The sequence below is a fragment of the Triticum aestivum genome, chromosome 3B, assembly GCF_018294505.1.
Source record: "Triticum aestivum cultivar Chinese Spring chromosome 3B, IWGSC CS RefSeq v2.1, whole genome shotgun sequence".
In the NCBI taxonomy this organism is placed as follows: Eukaryota; Viridiplantae; Streptophyta; class Magnoliopsida; order Poales; family Poaceae; genus Triticum; species Triticum aestivum.
In genome coordinates, this window is record NC_057801.1 from 638,195,474 (window position 1) to 638,219,229 (window position 23,756).

The following is a 23,756-nucleotide window of genomic DNA, read 5'->3' on the forward strand; positions in this document are numbered from 1 at the left end:
GGACGACTCCAAGATCTGCCGACTCCCAGGGACGACTCCAAGTTATGCCGAGTCCCAAACGGCGATTCCGCAACAAGCCGAGTCCCAGATGGCGACTCCAAGACAAGCCGACTCCTGGCCGGCGACCTCCAGAGAGGCCGGCTAGGGAGAGTCGGCCCACGACTCCACCCTCGTCTCGAAGGACAAGGCGGGGTACGACCACGGCATGGCCGCCCCCTGCTTACGACGGACCGGCATGGCTACAGTGAGTCGTATCGCTGGAGATCTCCGACGAGGCGCGACACTGTTGCCATGCCCGCCCTGACCTCAGCCACACTAGGCAGCACACTGTGCCCACGACGCCGGGCTGTACGACCCAAGGGCGGCGGGGCCGCTCGTCAGTGGGTAGACCGAAGACGGCATAAGTGCCCTGGAGACGTACCGGTGGGAGTCGGCCCCCTGGAGTCGGCCGACCCCTCCCCCGGGCCCCGCACACCATTAACCAGATAAGATGGGGAGTGGCGACAGTGAACGCATGCCAGACAGCGGCGCTGTAGCCATGACCGCATGACCAAGCCAGCGTCATCAGGAGTACCGCTACAGTCTCAGGCCTGTCCGCGGGGCCCGCCAGTCAGCGGGCCCCAGTAGTCGGAAGGAAGGACGACGGCTGAGAGACAGACGGTTGGGACCCGCTCCCAGCCGGATTACTATTGTACCCCTGGGGGGTAGGCCTATATAAACCCCTCGGGAAGCCCATGCAAAGGGTTCGGACCCAGATAGGAATAGACCTTAGATCACAGGAAGGAGAAGCTAGCCTTGCCTTCTCCTACCTCCAGAAACAGCTCCAGAAGCACCATTGTAACCACTTTGCCATAGTGACCATGCGGAGACCCCGTAGAGCAGCAGTAGGGGTGTTATCTCCTCGGAGAGCCCTGAAGCTGGGTAAGTTCCGCCGGCGTGCATGTCTTCGCCTCATCCCGCTTCCGAGCACCGGCGACGTTCTACTCGCTCCCACCATGATAAGCCATCCTTTGGCATATGTCGTACCCAACCCCCGACACGGGGCGTGGCGACACTTGATCGGTGGCGGCAAGGGTCTTGGCTCGACAGTGCGTCGCTCCCTCCCAAGAGCCCGCGGCGGCGGAGCCGGCCGTGAGGGGAAGAGGGAGAGTATGGGGCCGAGGCCGCCGTGGTGCTCGGGGGAGAGGAGGACGGGGCGGTGCATCGGCCTCACCTCCGCCAGCAGCCCTTCCCCCATGGAGGGCCACGTCGGGGACAACACTTTAGAGTTCTTCGTCAGGCTGCGCCAGACGGCGCACCATCGTCTCCGTCTCCCGACCCCGTTTGCTCGGGCCATGGAGCTGGATCCACCGCAGGCGTTGCAGCTGCATATGAGGGGTTGTGGGAGCAACGACATATGGGCGGAGAACGAGTTCCCCACCCCTCACGTCATGTACCTTCGTCGAGGATGGAAGACCTTCGCCCGTGTCCACAGCCTGACGCCGGGGCTCGTTCTTATCTTCAAGTTGATGGAGGACGGCCTGCTCTCCGTCAAGGTTTTTGGAGACCTTGGCACTCGTCTGTAGTGTTGCGTGGAGAGGTCCTCCGATGACGAAGATTCCTCCTCGACCGAGAGTGGCAAGGAGGACAGCGGTAGCGACAGCGAAGTGGGCGGCAGGATGACGGGTCCGACTAGGCGACGGGCGCGGCGCTCCGGGGTGGCACCGGCGACTCCATCATCCGCGTCGCCGGCTCCTTGAACTTCTCGGGGTCGCCTCCTTGGGCGGCTGGCATTGGGAGGCTGTGGAAGAGGAAGAGGGCGGGCGGCAAGGCCGTCAAGTCGGAGTACCCGGGCACCGACGCCTTTGTAGCGTATTGACGGTCCTGCCGCCTCGTCTTCCTGCTCTTCTGCCATCATCATCATCACCAGTCTCCCTTCGGGGTGGCCACCGGGACGTTCTCCTGGTGCCTTCTGCTGCTCGTACCTTGCCTAGGCGCCCCTTTTGCCCCTTTGCCTTCTTGTTCCATTTCCTGAGGAGAGGGACAAGAAAGGGATCACGAGCACCTTATCTCTTTTTAGTCTTATAAGCCTTCGGGCCTTTGTTAGATTTAGGACTTGTAATCCCCCTGTTCATGTTTTTCATTTCGTATGAACTGTACCTGTACGAGATGTTTTTAATGAAAAGGGATGTTCACCGAGCTTTTCATTCGTGGGTGAAACCCACGGCAAGGAGCGAATCCTTGTTGCCATCTAAAGTAAACACTTTTCGCCCGGCAACAGGCCTCGCCGTTCCCCATTTTGCTCGACCTTTCTCACGCTCTTGGCGGAGGCAGGGATGAGATGGGTTTAGGCTCCACGTTCTATCCCCCTTGCTGCCGCGACTACGACCAACTTCGAACCCAGGAGATAATCCTTGGGTGCGGAAAGATGGGAGCACGGTAGCCTAGAGATAAAACGAGGTTTCACATACCCCAGTTCATAACTAAATGCATGATAGAGGACAAAAGACTTATCTGGACCTGCAGCCCCCGGCAACCTTGGCTTGCCGTGGACGGATCCTTGCATTTGAAGCCCCCTGCAACCTTGGCTTGCCGGGGTCGGGGCACCGGTCCGTTCGTTTCTTCCAAACAGCTCGGCAGAAATATTTTCGTGTCCTGCGAACCAAAGAGGACAGGGAAGAAACATAGAGATGCACACTTGACCTCTAAGCTAGGGGTTAGCCGCTGCCAAGCACTATCAACCCTAACCGAGTTGGAGACTTGACCTAGCATGCATGCTATAACTTAGGGCGCCAGTGCTTCGTTTATTAGTGCTCAAGGTCTGTGCCTGGCTTTGTACAAAGGGTTGCATGCCTTGCTGGCAAGGCTTGTACAAAAGGGTGGCTTGCCGGGAGGCCCGACAGCCGCGCCTTATGGGTAAAACTTGTGAAGATGCTCGATGTTCCAGGAGTTTCTCACTGGAATGGCATCTTCGATCTCCAGGCAGACTGCGCCGGGCCTGGTGACTCGTGTTACCCGATAAGGGCCTTCCCACTTCGGCGTCAACTTTTTGGAATTCTTGGCCGACTGAACGTGCCTAAGAACAAGGTCACCTTCCTCAAAGCTCCGGGCATGAACCTTGCAGCTATGGTAGCGGCGCAAGGCTTGCCGGTAGTGTGCTGCTCTTACAGCCACCTGAAGACGATCTTCCTCAAGGAGCATTGCGTCATCTTTTGCAGTCGCTCTTGCTCAAGCTCATCATAAGCGAGCACTTGAGATGACCCGTATATGAGTACCGTGGGGAGAACTACTTCTGCCCCGTAAACCAGGGCAAAGGGTGTCTGGCCGGTGGCTCGATTTGGCGTCGTCCTGATTGACCAAAGAACCGCCGGCAATTCATTAATCCAACGCCTTCCACTCTTGCACAGCCTGTCGAAAGTCTTCGTTCTTATGCCTCGCAGAACTTCAGCATTTGCTCTCTCCACTTGGCCATTGCTCCGTGGGTGTGTCACGGAAGCAAACCAGACATTGCTGCCGAGATCCTAAATGTATTGCATGAAGGCATGTCTTGTGAACTGTGCCATTGTCGGTGATGATCCTGTTGGGCACCCCAAAACGGCAAACTAGTCCCTTGAAGAACTTGATGGCTGACTGCACCGTCACCTTCCTCACTTCTTCCACCTCTGGCCACTTTGTGAACTTGTCGATTGCAACGTACAAGTACTCAAAGCCCCCGACGGCACGGGGGAAAGGGCCCAATATGTCGAGCCCCCAGACCGAAAAGGGCCAGGAGGAGGGATGGTTTTAAGGGCTTGAGCTTGTTGATGAAGCTTCTTTAAATGGAACTGGCACGCTTCACACTTGGTTAATAGTGTTGCCGCATCCTGGAGGGCGGTGGGCCAGAAGAAGCCTTGCCGGAAAGCCTTGCCGGCAAGGGCTCTTGACCCTATGTGGGAGCCACATATGCCTCCATGTATCTCCGCCGATAGCTCTAGTCCTTCCTCCCGGGAGATGCACTTCAATTTCACCCCATTTGGCCTCCTTTTGTACAACACGCTGTCAACGAATTGATACAGAGTAGACCAGTGGGCTACTCTTTCCGCTTCTTCCTGCTCCTCAGGAAGCTCTTCTACTTGGAGGAATCAGACAGTGTGCTGCGCCCATGCCAGAGCTTGCGGCTCGATGACAAGGACTAAATGCATTTCTTCTGCCGCGAGAGCGGTCGTCTCTACAGCCATGGCCTGAGGCCCTGCCGGAATTGGCAGCCCCGTGGCAAGGCTGGCATCCGCGGCAGTACCTTCGCCATCAGCCCTGGGAGGCTTGGAGGGGAAGTACTTGCTGGGGCCTAGCTTCCTCCGCTTGTTCTGCCCGGCTGATAGTTTGATGGATGGTTGAGTCAGCTGAAGCACAAAAGTACCTAGTTCCACAGGCAGCTTGAGGGCAACGCGCTTTGACAAGTAGTCGGCAATGTTGTTCTCCGCCCGAGGGACGTGCTCCACTTGTATACCGTCAAAGCGCTCCTCTAGCTTCCTCACTTCATCCACGTAGGCTTCCATCAATGGGCTTTGGTAATCTTTGTTGACCTGCCTGACAATGAGTTGCGAGTCGCCCCTGACAATGAGCTTTTTGACTCCGAGGTCCACCGCGATCCTGAGACCGGCAAGCAAACCCTCGTACTCAGCGGTGTTATTGGTTGATATCTCCCGGGGAAAGTGCATTTGGATGACACACTTGAGGTGCTCTCCAGTGGGTGCGACAAGCAGGACACCAGCACTGGCGCCTTGCAGCGAAAAGGCCCCATCAAAGTACATGATCCAGTTGCGCTCGTTTCCTTGCCGGGGAGAGTGATCTCCTGTACCTCTTCGTCAGGCGTCGAGGTCCATTCTGCAATAAACTCCGCCAAGACTCTGCTCTAAATCGTCAAGGTACTTTCAAACTTTAAACCGAAACTCAACAGCTCCAGGGCCCATTCCACAATTCTCCCCGTTGCATCTGGGTTGTGCAGTATCCGTTGCAACAGGAGGCGGGTGACCACGGTGATCTCGTGCGCTTGGAAGTAATGGCGCAGCTTCCTCAAGGCCATAAGGAGGCCGAAGAGCAATTTTTGCACACCTGAGTACCTCGACCTAGCTCCCTGTAAAATGGAGCTGACGAAGTAAACCGGGTGCTGCACCATCTTCTTCCTTTGCGCCACTTCACCTGGCCATGCGGTCCCTGGCGCACTAGCGTCAGCCCCTGCCGGGGACTCACTCTTGCCGGGACCGAACCCTGCCGGGGACTTAATTAGTCTCGCTGGGACCAAGCCCCGCCGGGGAGGGTTCTGGCCCGCTAACCATTGACTCTGCCGCTATTGCTGTCTCTTTGTCGACCTCTCTCTACGCCACTAATGCAGCGCGAACCACTTGATTTGTTGCCGCCAGATATAGCAGCAATGGCTCTTGTGGTTTAGGCGCAACCAGCACCGGGGCAGAGGAGAGGTACTTCTTCAAGTCTTGCAACGCCGCCTCGGCCTCTGGGGTCCATTCCACTGGGCCCGTCTTCTTTAAGATCTTGAAAAAGGGGAGGGCACGCTCCACAGATTTGGAGATGAATCTGCTCAGGGCGGCAACACAGCCAGTGAGCCGACGCACGTCCTTGATCCGTTTGGGTGCCTCAATCTGCTCGATGGCCTTAATCTTGTCTGGGTTTGCCTCAATCCCGCGTTGTGACACAAAGAACCCGTGAAGCTTGCCGGACGGGACACTGAAGACACACTTCTCAGGGTTCAATTTGAGGTTGATCTTGCGCAGGTTTCCAAATGTTTCCTCCAGATCTCGCACAAGTGTTGCTTTATCCTTGGTTTTGACCACTATGTCATCCATATAAGCTTCCATATTTCTATGTAGCTGGGGTTCAAAACCAATTTGGACTGCTCTTGCAAAGGTTGAGCCAGCACTCTTCAACCCGAAAGGCATCCGTAAAAAGCAATACGTACCACATGGGGTGATGAATGCTATCTTTTCCTTGTCTTATTTTGTCATGAAGATCTGGTGGTATCCTGAGTAGGCGTCGAGGAATGATAACAGGTCACACCCAGCTGTGGGGTCAACAATCTGGTCGATGCGCGGTAACAGGAAGGGATCCTTTGGACAAGCCTTATTGATGTCTGTGTAATCAATACACAGCCTCCACTTCCCGTTTGCCTTGCGCACCACCACCGGATTGGACAACCACGTCGGATGGAGTACTCCTCTTACGAAGCCTTCCACCTCTAGTTTCCTGATTTCCTTCGTGATGAACTCTTGCCTCTCCAGAGCTTGCTTCCTGACCTTTTGCTTGACGAGCCACGCATGAGGACAAACATCAAGATGGTTCTCAATCACTTCCCTGGGAATGCCGGGGATGTCAGAGGCTTGCCATGCAAACACATCGACATTCACCCGAAGGAAAGTAACGAGCTCCCTTTCCTATTTGCTGTCTAGGGTGGAGCTTATGGTAAAAGCTCCACCCATTCTGTCCCCCTTGACGGTCACTGTTGGGGATATGACTATTTCTGTAAGCCGCCCAGGAGGGGCCGGGTTACGCAAAGAAGAATCATCAGAAAGAAGCCCAAGACCAAGCATGAAGATGGCAGTTCAATAAAGAGTCTAAAGCCCACCAGCGACTTGAGGCCCGTCATAGTAAACCGCCATAATGGCATGACTTGTATCATAAGGTAGATTTAACTAGTCACCGAGCCAGACACTGTTTATGAGCCGGCCGGGACTCTGTAGGCCGCAGGGTGTCCACCCGTGTATATAAGGGGATGACCCGCTGGCGGCTTAGGGCAAGAAACAACTCGTCGAGAACTGGGTATAGCGTATCTCACTCCCTGGTCATCGAAACATCAAGCAATACCAACCCAACTAGACGTAGGCCTTACCTTCATCGCAAGGGGCCGAACTAGTATAAACCTCCCATGTCTCTTGTCCTAATTAACCCCTTCAAGCTTCCTAGTTGCGATGGCTCCGTGATTAAGTCCTTTCACTAGGACATCTGACGTGACAATTCCACGACAGTTGGCGCCCACCGTGGGGCTAGCGCATGGTGGATTTGAGTTCTTGAAGGGCAACTTCGAAGGGCTCAAGGGATACGCAGTGGGCCGGATGACCAAGAGTCGTCGCGGCAAGATCTACATCGACGACGAAGGTTGGGGCCCCGACGCCAGCTCAATTGAGTACAGGTACCGGGTCCCCTTCAGAGGAATCCACGTCTTCATCGGCCGGATTGGTGAGCCGGGACCTGAGCCGGACAACTGCACCGACCTCGTCGAGACGGCTCAGTGTGCGAAACCTGCCCGAGCTCAACCTGGCATGAAGCGTGTCTTTGTGGGCTGCGTCCACGGAGAAGAACTTTCTGAAGGACCTGAAGATGGTGGTGAGATGACCGTCCTCTCTGACGGTGATTCATCCGCCGGTTCGACAAATTTGCTGTATCAAGTGCAAGATGGCGTGCTCGGGGGCTGTTCCGATGGCTCCTCGATTAAGTCATTTCACTAGGACATCTGACGTGACAATTCCACGACAGTCACCTTCTTGGTCTCTGGCGGTGCAGCTATGGATTTCTTGCTCTTGCCGGCGGAGCTCTCTGGCACGTCCTCAACGGGAGCGCAACACCCTGAAGAGATGCGCTTGCCCGAGTGGGTGCGAGGGGCCTCGCCGGTCTTCTTCCCTCCCGGGGCTCCGTCGGCAGGAGCAGGTGCCTTAGCGGCAGCTGCTACAACTGCCTCCCGGTAGAGTTGGTCGGTGTAAATCAACACATCTTTCTTGTCGGAGGGGACGGTGATGATGTTCATCGGCCCGGGCATCTTCAGTATGTTGTAGGCGTAGTGTGAAGCCGCCATGAACTTGGCTAGTGCCGGGCGGCCGAGGATCCCGTTGTAAGGCAAGGGGATCTCGCACATCAAAAACAATTCTCTCCGTCCTATGGTTCAGCTCGCCTCGGAAGGTCACGGGTAGCATGATCTTTCCCTTTGGCTGGCTCCTCCCCGGGTTAACCCCTTGGAACGTGCCCGTCTCCTCGAGGTCTCCATCAGGGATCTGCAGCCTCTTGACCACAACAGGCGAGATCAAGTTCAGGCCTGATACGTCTCCAACGTATCTACTTTTCCAAACACTTTTGCCCTTGTTTTGGACTCTAACTTGCATGATTTGAATGAAACTAACCCGGACTGACACTGTTTTCAGCAGAACTACCATGATGTTGATTTATGTGTAGAAAAGAAAAGTTCTCGGAATGTCCTGGAAATCCACGGAGGCACTTTTTGGAATTAATAAGAATTTTTGGCGAAAGAATTAATGCCAAGGGGCCCACAGCTCGTCCATGAGACAGCCCCCCCCTAGGGCGCGGCCTCCTATCTCGTGGGCCCCCTGGACCTCCACCGACGTCAACTCCAACTCCATATATTCCATCTCGGGGAGAAAAAAATCAGAGAGAAAGTTTCATCGCGTTTTACGACACGGAGCCGCCGCCAAGCCCTAATCTCTCTCGAAAGGGCTGATCTAGAGTCCGTTCGGGGCTCCGGAGAGGGGGATTCGTCGCCGTCGTCATCATCAACCATCCTCCATCACCAATTGCATGATGCTCACCCCCGTGCGTGAGTAATTCCATCGTAGGCTTGTTGGACGGTGATGGGTTGGATGAGATTTACCATGTAATCAAGTTAGTGTTGTTAGGGTTTGATCCCTAGTATCCACTATGTTCTGAGATTGATGTTGCTATGACTTTGCTATGCTTAATGCTTGTCACTAGGGCCCGAGTGCCATGATTTCAGATCTGAACCTATTATGTTTTCATGAATATATGTGTGTTCTTGATCCTATCTTGCAAGTCTATATTCACCTATTATGTGTTATGATCTGACAACCCCGAAGTGACAATAATCGGGATACTTCTTGGTGATGACCGTAGTTTGAGGAGTTCATCTATTCACTATGTGTTAATGCTTTGGTCCAGTTCTCTATTAAAAGGAGGCCTTAATATCCCTTAGTTTCCATAAGCACGGGAGGGTAGGACAAAAGATGTCATGCAAGTTCTTTTCCATAAGCACGTATGACTATTTACGGAATACATGCCTACATTACATTGATGAATTGGAGCTAGTTCTGTATCACCCTATGTTATAACTATTGCATGAGGAATCACATCCGGCATAATTATCCATCACTGATCCATTGCCTACGAGCTTTTCATATATTGTTCTCTGCTTATTTACTTTTCCGTTGCTACTGTTACAACTGCTACAAAAACCCAAAAACATTTATCTTTACTTTTGTTACTGTTACCATTATTATCATACTACTTTGCTACTAAATACCTTGCTGCAGATACTAAGTTATCCAGGTGTGGTTGAATTGAAAACTCAACTGCTAATACTCAAGAATATTCTTGGGCTCCCCTTGTGTTGAATCAATAAATTTGGGTTGTACTTCACCCTCGAAAGCTGTTGTGATCCCCTACATTTGTGGGTTATCAAGACTAATTTCTGGTGCCGTTGTCGGGGAGCATAGCTCTATTCTCTGAGTCACTTGGGATTTATATCTGTTGATCACTATGAAGAACTTGAAAGACGCTAAGACCAAGATTTTTCCCTCAACTATGAGGGGAGGTAAGGAGCTGCCATCTAGCTCTGCACTAGATTCTCCTTCCGTTATTAGTAGGCTTGCGACACCTAAACCTGCTACTGCTATGAATTCTGATATGTCGCATGTTATTGATGATGCCACTTCTGCTATGCATGATGAAACTACTTCTGTGCGTGATACTACTTTGCCATTAGGTGAATTTCTAGATGAACAACTTGCTAGAGTTAGGGGGAATGAAAATATTGAAGAACCTATTATTGATGATAGTGATGATGAACGTTCCCCCAATGATTATGTATTACCTGTTGTTCCTAAGGGTTATGTTATGAATGAAGCAGCTGCTATGGAAATTCTTGCTTGCAATGATAGAAATGATCTTAAGAAATTATTAGCTAAATGGAAGCAGCAGTCTCTTAATGCTAGAATGAAACCCGATCCTGCTTTTGCTACTTCACCTATCTGTGTTACTGATAAGGATTATGAATTCTCTGTTGATCCTGATATTATTACTTTAGTTGAATCTGATCCTTTTTATGGCCTTGAATCTGAAACTGTTGTGGCACATCTTACCAAGTTGAATGATATAGCCACCCTGTTCACTCATGATGAGAAGTCTCGCTATTTATACATCCTTAAGATATTTCCGTTCTCATTCAAGGGTGATGCTAAGACTTGGTATAATTCTCTTGCTCCTGGTTGTGTGAGTAGTCCCCAGGATATGATTTATTACTTCTCTGCTAAATATTTCCCTGCTCATAAGAAACAAGCTGCCTTGCGGGAAATATATAATTTTGTGCAAATCAAAGAAGAGAGTCTCCCACAAGCTTGGGGGAGGCTTCTCCGGTTACTTAATGCTTTGCCTGATCATCCTCTTAAGAAAAATGAAATACTTGATATCTTTTACAATGGACTAACCGATGCTTCCAAGGACTACTTGGATAGTTGTGCTGGTTGTGTTTTCAGGGAAAGAACAGTCGACGAAGCTGAAATATTATTGAATAATATGTTGACTAATGAAAATAATTGGACTCTTCCTGAGCCAGTTCCTGAAGTAATTCCTGAACCAATTGAGCCAACTCCTGAGCCTATTCCTAAACCCACTCCGAAGAAGAGAGGTGTTTTATTTCTCAGTCCTGAAGATATGCAAGAGGCAAAGAAATCAATGAAAGAAAAAGGTATTAAAGCTGAAGATGTTAAGAATTTACCACCTATTGAAGAAATACATGGTCTTAATTTACCGCCTGAAGAACCACATTGTCTTGATAACCCGACACAGGTAGTAAAGGTAAATTCTCTCTATAGATATGATAAAGTTGAAATACCCTCTACTAAATTTCATAGCCCATGCTTAGATGAATTTGATGACTTTATGGCTAGACAAGAAAGTTTTAATGCTTATGTTGGTAGAGAGTTAAAGAATAATGCTTTCGAGATAGGACGCGTAGGTGATAATCTGGCTAGAGTTAAAGATGAACTTCACCGCGTTAGCAAATATGCTTCTATGGTTGCTACTCAAGCTGAGCAAGTACTCAAAGCTCAAAATGATTTGCTTGATGAATTGAATAATAAAAATGACTTTGCCGTTAGAGTGGCTACTAGAACTGGTAGAATGACTCAGGAACCTTTGTATCCTGAAGGCCACCCTAAGAGAATCGAGCAAGATTCTCAGAGAAATAATTTAGAGGCACCTAGTTCTTCTAAGAAGAAGAAAAAGAAAAACGATAGAACGTTGCATGCTTCTAGTGAACCTACTGTAGACACACCTGAGAATCCCAATGATATTTCTATCTCTGATGCTGAAACACAATCAGGTGATGAACATGAACCTAGTGATAATGTTAATGATAATGTTCATGTTGATGCTCAACCTAGCAAAAACAATGATGTAGAGATTGAACCTGCTGTTGATCTTGATAACCCACAATCAAAGAATCAACGTTATGATAAGAGAGACTTTGTTGCTAGGAAGCACGGGAAAGAAAGAGAACCATGGGTTCAGAAACCCATGCCCTTTCCTCCTAAACCATCCAAGTCAAAGGATGATGAGGATTTTGAGCGCTTTGCTGAAATGATTAGACCTATTTTCTTACGTATGCGCTTAACTGATATGCTTAAAGTAAATCCTTATGCTAAGTATATGAAGGATATCATTACAAATAAAAGAAAGATACCGGAAGCTGAAATTTCCACCATGCTTGCTAATTACACTTTTAAGGGTGGAATACCAAAGAAACTTGGAGATCCGGGTGTGCCAACTATACCATGCTCCATTAAAAGAAATTATGTTAGAACTGCTTTATGTGATCTTGGAGCCGGTGTTAGTGTTATGCCTCTCTCTTTATATCGTAGACTTGAATTGAATAAGTTGACACCTACTGAAATATCTTTGCAAATGGCTGATAAATCAACTGCTATACCTGTCGGTATTTGTGAGGATGTGCCTGTTGTGGTTGCAAATGTCACTATCTTAACGGACTTTGTTATTCTTGATATTCCCGAGGACGATAGTATGTCTATTATCCTTGGTAGACCTTTTCTTAATACTGCAGGGGTTGTTATTGATTGCAACAAAGGCAATGTCACTTTTCATGTTAATGGCAATGAGCATACGGTACACTTTCCGAGGAAACAATCTCAAGTTCATAGCATCAATTCTATTGAAAAAGTTCCAACTATCATTTTTGGAGGTTTTCAATTTCCTCTTCCTACTGTCAAGAAAAATATGATATTCTTATTGTTGGGGATTTTCATATCCCCGTTGAGGTAACTTAGTGTTATTCAAAACTTCTCCGGTTCCGTGTTATTCAGAATGAGTTTGTTAACAAGACTTGATCAACCTTGTTAGCGGGTTCATTTTGATGATCACGAGATGGATGAAACTAGAAGGCACAACCTTCTGTACCCTCTTTTTACTTTCTGTTATTTAGAATAAATAAAGCAAAAATAGTATTATCCGTCTGTTTCCTGAATTATCCGTGCATTAAAAAATAGTCCGAAAATAAAAGTGCTCCAAATGCCCTGCAAATTTAGTATGATTTTTTCTGGAATATTTGAGGATTTTAGGCACTGAAAACACTGCAGGAGGGGCAAGCACCAGGCCACGAGAGAGGAGGGCGCCCCCCCTGTAGGGCGCGCCCCCTGTCTCGTGGGCCCCTGGTGGCTCCCCTCCACTTATGCCAGCTCCCACACACTTCATCTTCTACCCAGAAAAATCCCCATCCAGCTCAAGCACGAGTTCTAGCTCGTTTTGCTGCGATTTTCGATCTCCTAGCTCAAAGCTCCATTCACAAAACTGCTTTGGGAGATTGTTGCTTGGTATGTGACTCCTCCATTGGTCCAATTAGTTTTTGTTCTAGTGCTTTATTCATTGCAAATTTTTGCTGCTTAGGTGACCATGTTCTTGAGCTTGCATGTTAAATTTTTGAGGTCCCAAGCAATTCCAATGCATGATATGGGCTCTAGGCACTTGTAGGAGTAGTTGCTATCATTCTTGTTTAGTTTTATGCACTTTTATTTTGAAGTTACTAAAAATTTCAGAAATTTTCAGAAAAATGTTGAGGAAACTTTTGAGGGGCTCCTCTAGCCAAAGCTCCCAGGAAAAACAAGCCAAAGAGAAGGAAAAAGCCAAGTATAATCTTCCTCGCTTAGCGGAAGTACGGTCGTGTGAATGGCCATGCGAGGATTTCTTGAAAGAGGCTGGATTTCATGAAGACTTTCATGCTTTAATCGAGACTGCAGGCCTCACCGGGTTCATCAACGACCGAATCGATCAGTATCTCTTACTCACCAATACTTTCGTGCAGAACTTTTATTTTTATCCTAAGAAGTCACCGCCTTATGTCATTTTTGCGTGATATGTAGGATACCTTATGTGGGAGAATTAGAGGAACCCCATCGTGAAGATGTGGCGGGCTTTGTTAATACTATCGCCGTAGAGGAGCCAAAGAAGGGTTCCGAGGCAAAAGTCTCAAGCATACACTTTCCTGTTTTACGCTACTTTGCCATATTTGCTAGTAGATGCTTGATTGGTCATGGAAATAGTGGAAACTTGAGCGTTCCTGATATTATCATTCTTCAACATGCTTTGCTTGGAGACAATACTTTTAGTATGGGTGCCGTCGTTGCTAAACGGCTAGCCCTGAATCGTACAAAAGGCCCCATATTTGGAGGTATCTATGCTGCACGTCTTGCTAGACATTTTCAGATACCCATTAGGCACCATGAGGAAAAGGAGACAATATTGCCTCCTCACATTTTAGATTACAAGAGCATGGTAGCACACAAGTTTATTGTTGACAACGAAGATAGGATGCTCTTGTATAAACTTAGATTCAATAAGAAACACTTTGAGATTATTATTTTGCCTGCGCCTTTGTTGTTTGATTTGCTTGCGGAAAATTTTCTTGTCACACCAGAGGTGGTGAACAATCATCGAGCTCAAGCTTTTACTCCAGAACCAGAACCTGAGCTGGACCCTTATCGTGCATCATCTGTCCAGTGGGACCCGGAGATGACCAGCCAGTGGTATCCTGATTACACCTCCCAGTACACCGAGGAGAGTAGCAGCGGTCCTTGGTATTAAACCAACTTAGGCCAAAAGCCTAAGCTTGGGGGAGTACGTATTTCTCACCGACTTTACATTCATGTTCACACACTAGTCGTCGGTGCTCATACTCTTTCATTGTATTATCCATGCTAGTTTAAATTTCTTTTTCTAGTTTTCTTCTTGTGTGTTTGATAAACCTTGAGAAAAACCAAAAAAATTAGTTAGTTTAATTCCCTTGCCTGTAGTAGAATTAAAATGAAAACCCAAAAAGATTTCTAGTTCTTCTTTTACTTGTTGGGAGCTTTCCCGTGTAAATAGTTTTATTTTCTTTTCTTTCCTTTGGGGGTCGAGAAGACCATATTGAAAATGCTTAGTGGCTCTTATATGCATGATTGTTTATTTAATTTAGAGCCCATATTACTTGTCTTCTCTCTTGAGTTGAATGCTTGCAGATTCCAGCTTAGTCCAATGCACGTACACTCTTATTATTATACACATCGTTCGGTCGTGCGAGTGAAAGGCAATAATGACGATATATGATGGACTTATTGGGATGAGAAAAGCTGGTATGAACTCGACCTCTCTTGTTTTTGTAAATATGATGAGTTCATCGTTCCTGAGTCAGCTATTATGAAGTAAACATATTTGCAATGACATTTAGAGATTATAGTTACTTGTGCCATGCTTGATTAGCTATGAGTTATAATGGTTTACCTTGCGTGCCAACATGCTATTAGAATGATTATGATGTGATATGATGGGATGGTATCCTCCTTTGAATGAATTGAGTGACTCGACTTGGCACATGTTCACGCATGTAGTTGAATCAAATCAACATAGCCTTCACGATATTTATGTTCATGGTGGATTATATCCTACTCATGCTTGTACTCGGTGTGAATTAATTTTAATGCATGCTTACGACTGTTGTCGCTCTCTCAGTTGGTCGCTTCCCAGTCTTTTGCTAGCCTTCACCTGTACTAAGCGGGAATACTGCTTGTGCATCCAAACTCCTTAAACCCCAAAGTTGTTCCATATGAGTCCACTATACCTACCTATATGCGGTATCTACCTGCCGTTCCAAGTAAATTTGTATGTGCCAAACTCCAAACCTTCAAATGAAATTCTGTTTTGTATGCTCGAGCAGCTCATGTTACAACTAGGGCTGCCTATATCTTCCATGCTAGGTGGGTTATTCTCAAGAGGAGTGGACTCCGCTCCTCATTCACGAGAAAGGGCCGGTAACCGGGATGCCCAGTCCCATGATCCAAAAAGATCAAAGCAAATCAAAATAATTAAACAAAACTCCCCCAGGGCTGTTGTATGTTGGAGGCACTCGTTGTTTCGAGCAAGCCATGGATTGATGCTTGTTGGTGGTTGGGGGAGTATAAACCTTTACCATTCTGTTTGGGAACTGCCTATAATGCATTTAGTATGGAAGATACAGCCATCTCATAGATGTTGCGTTGACAGCAAAAGTATGCCGCTCAAAATGTTATTCAATCTCTATTTTAAAATCGAGCTCTGGCACCTCTACAAATCCCTGCTTCCCTCTGCAAAGGGCCTATCTATTTACCTTTTATGTTGAGTCATCACCCTTCTTATTAAAAGCACCCGCTGGAGAGCACACTGTCATTTGCATTCATTATTACTGGTTTATATTGGGTATGACTTGACTGGATCTCTTTTACCATGAATTACAATGTTTAGTCAGTCCTTGATCTTTAAAGGTGCTCTGCATTTATGTTTTGCGGTCTCAGAAAGGGCTAGCGAGATACCATTTTGTTATATCATGTTATGATTATTTTGAGAAAGTGTTGTCATCCGAGTTTTATTATTATGGCTCGCTAGCTGATTATGCTATTGATGTGAGTAATTGTGAGACCTATGTGTTATTGTGAGTATGGTTAGTTCGTAATATTTGCTGAAACTTGAATGCTGGCTTTTCATGTTACAACAACAAGAGCAAACAGAGTTTGTAAAAGTTTTTCTTTATCACTTTCAGTTTATCAACTGAATTGCTTGAGGACAAGCAAAGGTTTAAGCTTGGGGGAGTTGATACGTCTCCAACGTATCTACTTTTCCAAACACTTTTGCCCTTGTTTTGGACTCTAACTTGCATGATTTGAATGAAACTAACCCGGACTGACGCTGTTTTCAGCAGAACTACCATGATGTTGTTTTATGTGTAGAAAAGAAAAGTTCTCGGAATGTCCTGGAAATCCACGGAGGCACTTTTTGGAATTAATAAGAATTTTTGGCGAAAGAATTAATGCCAGGGGGCCCACAGCCTGTCCACGAGACAGGGGGGCGCCCCCCCTAGGGCGCGGCCTCCTATCTCGTGGGCCCCCTGGACCTCCTCCGACCTCAACTCCAACTCCATATATTCCGTCTCGGGGAGAAAAAAATCAGAGAGAAAGTTTCATCGCGTTTTACGACACGGAGCCGCCGCCAAGCCCTAATCTCTCTCGGGAGGGCTGATCTGGAGTCCGTTCGGGGCTCCGGAGAGGGGGATTCGTCGCCGTCGTCATCATCAACCATCCTCCATCACCAATTTCATGATGCTCACCGCCGTGCGTGAGTAATTCCATCGTAGGCTTGCTGGACGGTGATGGGTTGGATGAGATTTACCATGTAATCAAGTTAGTTTTGTTAGGGTTTGATCCCTAGTATCCACTATGTTCTGAGATTGATGTTGCTATGACTTTGCTATGCTTAATGCTTGTCACTAGGGCCCGAGTGCCATGATTTCAGATCTGAACCTATTATGTTTTCATGAATATATGTGTGTACTTGATCCTATCTTGCAAGTCTATAGTCTCCTATTATGTGTTATGATCCGACAACCCCGAAGTGACAATAATTGGGATACTTCTCGGTGATGACCGTAGTTTGAGGAGTTCATGTATTCACTATGTGTTAATGCTTTGGTCCGGTTCTCTATTAAAAGGAGGCCTTAATATCCCTTAGTTTCCGCTAGGACCCCGCTACCACGGGAGGATAGGACAAACGATGTCATGCAAGTTCTTTTCCATAAGCATGTATGACTATTTACGGAATACATGCCTACATTACATTGATGAATTGGAGCTAGTTTTGTATCACCCTATGTTATAACTATTGTATGAGGAATCGCCCGGGATAATTATCCATCACTGATCCATTGCCTACGAGCTTTTCATATATTGTTCTCCGCTTATTTACTTATCCGTTGCTATTGTTACAACTGCTACAAAAACCCAAAAACATTTATCTTTACTTTTGCTACTGTTACCATTATTATCATACTACTTTGCTACTAAATACCTTGCTGCAGATACTAAGTTATCCAGGTGTGGTTGAATTGACAACTCAACTGCTAATACTCAAGAATATTCTTTGGCTCCCCTTGTGTCGAATCAATAAATTTGGGTTGTACTTCACCCTCGAAAGCTGCTGCGATCCCCTACACTTCTGGGTTATCAAGGCCGGCCCCGCTGTCAACCAACATCTTTGTCACCTTGAGGTTGCGGATCGTTGGTGAAACCAACAGCGGCAAGCACCCGACCGCAGTAGTGCGGTCAGGGTGGTCCTCGGTGTTGAAGATGATGGGCGTGCTGGACCATTTCAGTGACTTCCGTGCGTCGAACGATGGCTCCACCGCTGTGATCTCATGCGCCACTGCTTGAGCCAGCGGTGGGATGTATGCAGCGAGGCGTCACCATCAACGCACATGGCCTCTGTGGCTCTCTGGAACTCATGGTCTCCGGACTCGTCGTCCCCGTCGCGATCATCGTCTTCCTGCTTCTTGTCGCGGCCCCGGGCGGGTCTCTCCTGCTGATCATCTTTGCCGCGGCAGCCTCCTTGGCCGCCACGTTTCTTGCCAAACCCTTCGGCACCATCTTGGCCCTTCTCCTTGTCCCGCCGCTCATACTCGGCTTTCTGCTTCTCAGCGAGCATCTCTACTTGCCGGCAGTTTTGGAGGTCATGGCCCTTGGTGCGGTGGATCTTGCAATACTGCTTGTCGGAACCTCCTGGCTTGTTGGCAGCCACCAAGGCCCGGCAAGCGACACACCCGGCAACCTCCTTGCTGGGGTCGCCCGCCTTGGTCTTCTTGGTGGCGCTGGTGTCGTCGGATCCCTCGACGGCAAGCCCTTCTTCGCCGGGGTGGCGGTATCGCCCGTGGAGTCGGTTTCCGCGCCGGCATCTTCACCGGGGTACTTCCTTCCCTCTTCAGCGCGAGCGCATCGATCGGTCAGAACATAAAGTTCGGCCACATCCTTGACCTTGTTCATCGCTAGCTCCTCACGCATCTTGCGGTTGTGCACATTCCGGTGGAATGCACTGATCACAGCGGTGGGACGAATATCGGGGATGTTGTACTGCACCCGGCTGAACCTTTGGATGTACTTGCGCAAGCTTTCCCCTTCCTTCTGGGGGATGGTGCGTAAATTACTTGCCTGGCCATGAGCTTGGTGGCCTCCGGTAAAGGCGCCAACAAACTCATGGCACAGATCCGCCCAAGAAGAAATGGAGTCCATCGGCAAGTGCATCAAACATGACATAACATTAGGCTTTAGTGCCAACGGGAAGTAGTTGGCGAGCACCTTATCATCGCGGGCCCCTGCAGCTTGCATCGCGATGGTGTAGATGCTGAGGAACTCTGACGGGTGAGTCTTGCCGTTGTACTTCTCGCCAACATCGGGCTTGAATGTGCGGTGGGAGGGCCACTGGAACTGCCACAGCTCACGGGTGAAAGCCGGACAACCCACCTCGTAGGGAAGGCCACCGTAGCCTCCCGATGCTGGGTGCTCCGTAGCAGGCCCCGCCCGCCTGTCCGACTGGTGGCGCGCGTCACGTCGATGCTCGATGGTGGTTCGAGTGTCCTCATGAGCCCGCTCCCGAAGAACTTGGCGTTGGTGGAGGTGGGTTCTTGGGTTGGACGATGCTATGGAGATGTCATCACGAGCGTCGTCGCGACGGACCGACGCCCGAGGTGGCCGGAATGGAAGAGGGGAATGCACCGTGGCCGCATCGCCTCCGGCTCGGCCTCCACTAGCATGCGGTGGCTCGACGGAGCGACGGCCTATGGGTCCCTCCGGGCGCAACTTATCGTTGTTGGCAATGCCGACGAGGCTCCGGACGGTGGCCCTCCATTCGTCAAGCTTCTCCATAGTGGGAGGGAAGTCGAGGAGCAGCTGTGCGCGTGCTAAGGCTTCTGCTGGCGTGGGCGGTGGCGAGAGCTGGGTGGACCGCGATGCGCTTCGACTTCTAACCACGTTAGAAGGAGACTCACCACGGCTCCGCAGTCGTCCGCCACCCTCGTTGGCGCCTCGGCGCGCACGCTGGCCTCCCTCATCCTGTGAAGGGCGCATGGGGCTCTTCCCAGGACGGCGCCCTGGGTCACCAGCGGGGTGGCGCTGCTCATCGCGTACGATCTGAGAAGAGCGCGCCGTGGGCGCTGGCGTCGGTGTCTTGGAGGTCGCCGTGCCATCGGTTGGCGGCACACGGCTCGTCGCCCGTCATACAAACGACACCGCCCGCCGGGCCTGGACTGCCAGGGCGATGTGGGTGTTTGTGGGCCGTGCCACGGGTTCTCTCCATGACTGGCCCGCTACTGGCCCGCACCGGTGATGGCAGTCTGGTCCCGGATGAACCGATCGCCATGGTCGTCTTCTTCTTAGGAGCCATGGCGATGATGAACTGCTAGGCCAACTACTAGACCAGATTCTCACAATTTGCAGCCCCTGCCTGGCGCGCCAATGATGTCGGTGGGAAACGACACCTATGGGATCACAAGAATCCCTACTACGGTTGCAGGGCACGGGATCGTGAGAAGAGCGGGACTAGTAAATAGCACAAGGGGGATTTACCCAGGTTCGGGCCGCAAAGGTGCGTAAAACCCTATGATCCTGCTTTGGTGGATGTATTTAGTGTTCTTGAGCTCTTGAACTAGCTCTGGGTGCTGCCAGGTTCGAAAGAGCCGAATCCTTCTCCAGTGCGCCATGGGCCTCCTTTTATAGGCGAAAGGGGCTGCCACAGTGGCACACATGAGGTGGAAAGTGCTACAGTGTTGTGAGCTTATCGCTGGTATTACACGACAAAGCGCATTTAATGCGAGGCTTAGGTGTCCCTTCACTTTATCGGGGACGGGGGTGAGGCCCGTCCCTTCCGCCGCCGCTCCTCCTTGCTTTGACACGCGCCCTAGCCAGCGATGCATGCGGTACCATGTAGGCAGGCAGGCAGCTAAGGTGGCGCGGTGGTGGAGCCTCCACAAAGGGCTGCATGCTACCACGCAGGTGCCTGCCCAGCTGGTTGGGTCGGCAGTTGCATGCGAACGACGGTGGAGACTTGGCTGGTGTGGGCCTGGCAGTGGCCCTGCTGGCGCCCTTGGCGAGGGTCTTGCCGTGGCGCGCTGTCGTCCCCGGCAAGGAACTTGCCGGGGTCTTGCGGGCTTCCTTGGCAAGAAGCCTGCCGAGGATCGTTGCCTTCCAATCCTCATCTGAGCTTGAATATTCTTTGTCTTCACAAAGATCTGCATGCCACCACGGAGGTGCCTCCCGAGCCCTGTCCCAATGCGTTTGTTTAGCGTTGGTGGGCTCGAAGGTGGCTTGCTCCATTGGTGTGGGGCGAGCTGCCCCAGAAAGGGTCTTGCCGGGGCCGCTGAGGCTGCCCCGGCAAGGGTCCTTGCCGGGGAAACCTGCTTCGTCCATTGATCTTTGTGGCCTTGGCCCTTGTCGTTGCTTTGTTTGTCTCATGCCTTCGGCTTCTTTCCGGCTTCCCTCTCCTGCCCTGTTATCCGTGGCCCTAGCGTGTGGCTCTGACTGCCCGTGCACCACTAAAGGGGTCAAAAGCAGAGCCCCTACTTTTGTACACCGACAGTTGAGATACATGATGTCCTTAAACTGATTTTGGGACAAACAGGAGCAGATGATATCCTTCGTCATGAGGTTGAGTAGAGTGTACTTGTGAATATCATAAGCCTCTGCCATCTTGCATATATTGGTAAGACAAATCTCAGTGACGGTCCACAGTTCGTTGTTCATTGCCATGAGTCGCTTCTTCATCATGGCCTTCCACCTGGGATACTCATGACCGTCAAAGATGGGGAAAGTCACTTTCTTCATTCCTGCAGTCGACATAACTAGAACTCCAAGTGGTTAAACCAAAATCACACAAAACAAGGGAGTACCTTGCTCTGATACCAATTGAAAGTGCGTTATATTGACTAGAGGGGGGGGGGGTGAATAAGCGATTTTTACAAATTTGTCACTGAGGAATTTCTAGGTGTAGAAATTCCTACGCAACGACACACTAGCAGCGGAATAAGTACTCAGGTATAAGCATAACAGAGCAACAACATAGTCATCATGATGAAATGAAAACAAGCACAAAGTACAGATAGCGTGAAAACAGGATAAGCAGGCTAAAGACAATGTGGCTGAATAAATTGGATTGAGAAAATAGAGAAAGTCTTCAGTCAAAGTCTTCAAACAGTAATGATCAGGTTCATAAACACATGAATGAGGAAATAAAAGGGTTGAGGAAATAGAACCAGTTGTCTTGGTGAAGACAATGATTTGATAGACCAGTTCCAACTACTGTGACAGTTGTACCTCTGGTTCGAGCGGCTGAGTATTTAAACTCAAGGACACACAGTCCCGGACACACAGTCCTCGATGTATTCTCCTTGAGCTAAAGTCACACAACCTCGTCCAACACTCGTGGTAAGTCTTGACAAGTGACTTCCAAACCTTCACAGACTTGGTCACTCGGTGATGCACAATTCCTCTTGGATGCTCAGACCATGACGCCTTACCATATGGAGGATACACAATCCTCAAAGGTAACAAGCGTCGGTTCCACACAGGAACAATCTCTTAAGTGATGCTCAATCACTTTGGGTTTGTAGGTGTTTGGGTTTGGGATTTGAGTTTTCCTCACTTGATGATTTTCGCTCCAAGTCATCGTAGGATGGGATGCTCTCAATGAAAAGTATTAGTTTCTCGCGGAGCAGCCAACCAGATAGTGGTTGTAGGGGACGGCTATTTATAGCCTAGGGAGCAACCCAACATGATAAGACATAAATGCCCTTCAATGATATGACCGTTAGGTGGATAGATATTTTGGGACAGCTGGCGCGTAGCACAACAACGGTCGGATATTTGAGGTTCAAATTCCTCGGGGCTATCATGATCCTCACTATGTAGGCAATTCGCGCTAGTGAATTCCTAACTCCTCAGTCAGAACAAATTTCTCAGAGACGAGAAGATTTTCGTCACTGTCACTGAAGAAATTGACTGAACTGATATGAGATTTCCAATGGATTCACTCGAAAGGATTGGGTAAGTGTAGGATTTTGAGATGAACATCACTTGGAAATCAGTTTCCTTAGTATTACCTCGGCCCTTTTAACATTACGGTGTTTTCTATGACTTAAGAAAGAGAAAATGAAATTACAAAAACAAAAGTCTTCACGGTTTATAATCCTCGCATGAATATCCAAGCCTTCAAAGTCACACCAATTTCTTCACTTTCAAAATCTTCAGGAGAACCAAAATCTTCAGCTGAAGACATACATTTTTAGGGGTCGACTTTCATCGTAAATATCAAACTCCTCATCGACTTATAGAGCCTGTGTACACTCACAAACATATTAGTCCCTTAACCTATAAGTTTCCAATACACCAAAATCACTAAGGGGCACTAGATGCACTTACACAAGTTTTATAAAATGTTCATGGATACCAGAAAATATCACGAGTTGACTAAGAGAGAAAAAAATGGAAAACAGAAAAAGAAAGAAAGAAAACCAAACAAAAAAAACAAGCTTAGCGCTAAACCGGTGGGTTAGAAAATCGGAATTTGTCAGCCAATCGTGATCATGTTCCTTGGGGGTGGAGACCCCGGCACTCCCTTTTTCGAATCTAATGATTTTTTTTAAATTCATCAACTCTTTCAAATTTCCTGAACTTTTTTCAAAATTGATGAATTATATATTTTTATCAGAAGCGATGAACTAGTTTTGAGAATTGGTGAACTTTTTTGAAATAGGTAAACTTTTTAAAATGTCAATGAGCTTTTTTTGAAATTGATGTTTTTTTTTCAAAATTGATGAATGGTTTGCCAAATTGGATGAACTTTTTTTTTTGAAAATCTATCTTTTTTTAAATTTTGTAAACTATTTTTCAAAATTGGTGGACGTTTATTTAAAGTTTTGAACTCTTTTTCAAATCCGTGAACTTGTTTGAATTCTCAATTTTTTGTTTCCTTATTTTTAAAAATAATTTATACTGGTATGTATATAATATATTTTAATGTTGTACTAAAAGAAGGCTCAAATAGGCTCTTTCTCGATAGTAGTCTACAAGATGAGCTTGGCCTACTCGTTGTTGCACGTTGCTGTTGTTGTCTTTGAGTGGAGTTCGAGAAATGCTTCTCTCATAGAACTATAAGAATTTTTATTTAGTTTTTTTTCTTCGCATCTCATTTCTTAAATAGGTTACCGGGCCAGCACGCTACAAGCCCCCTGCGAGTGTCAGCACCTCTAATCGGCGCCAACAGCGCAGAATAGGAGGTCCTGGAGACATCCTCTTCAGCGCCGGTAGCGCCAATAAAGGAAACTAGCGCCCAAGCGCGCCCCTTTTGTGGGCCAACCCTAGAAAGGACGG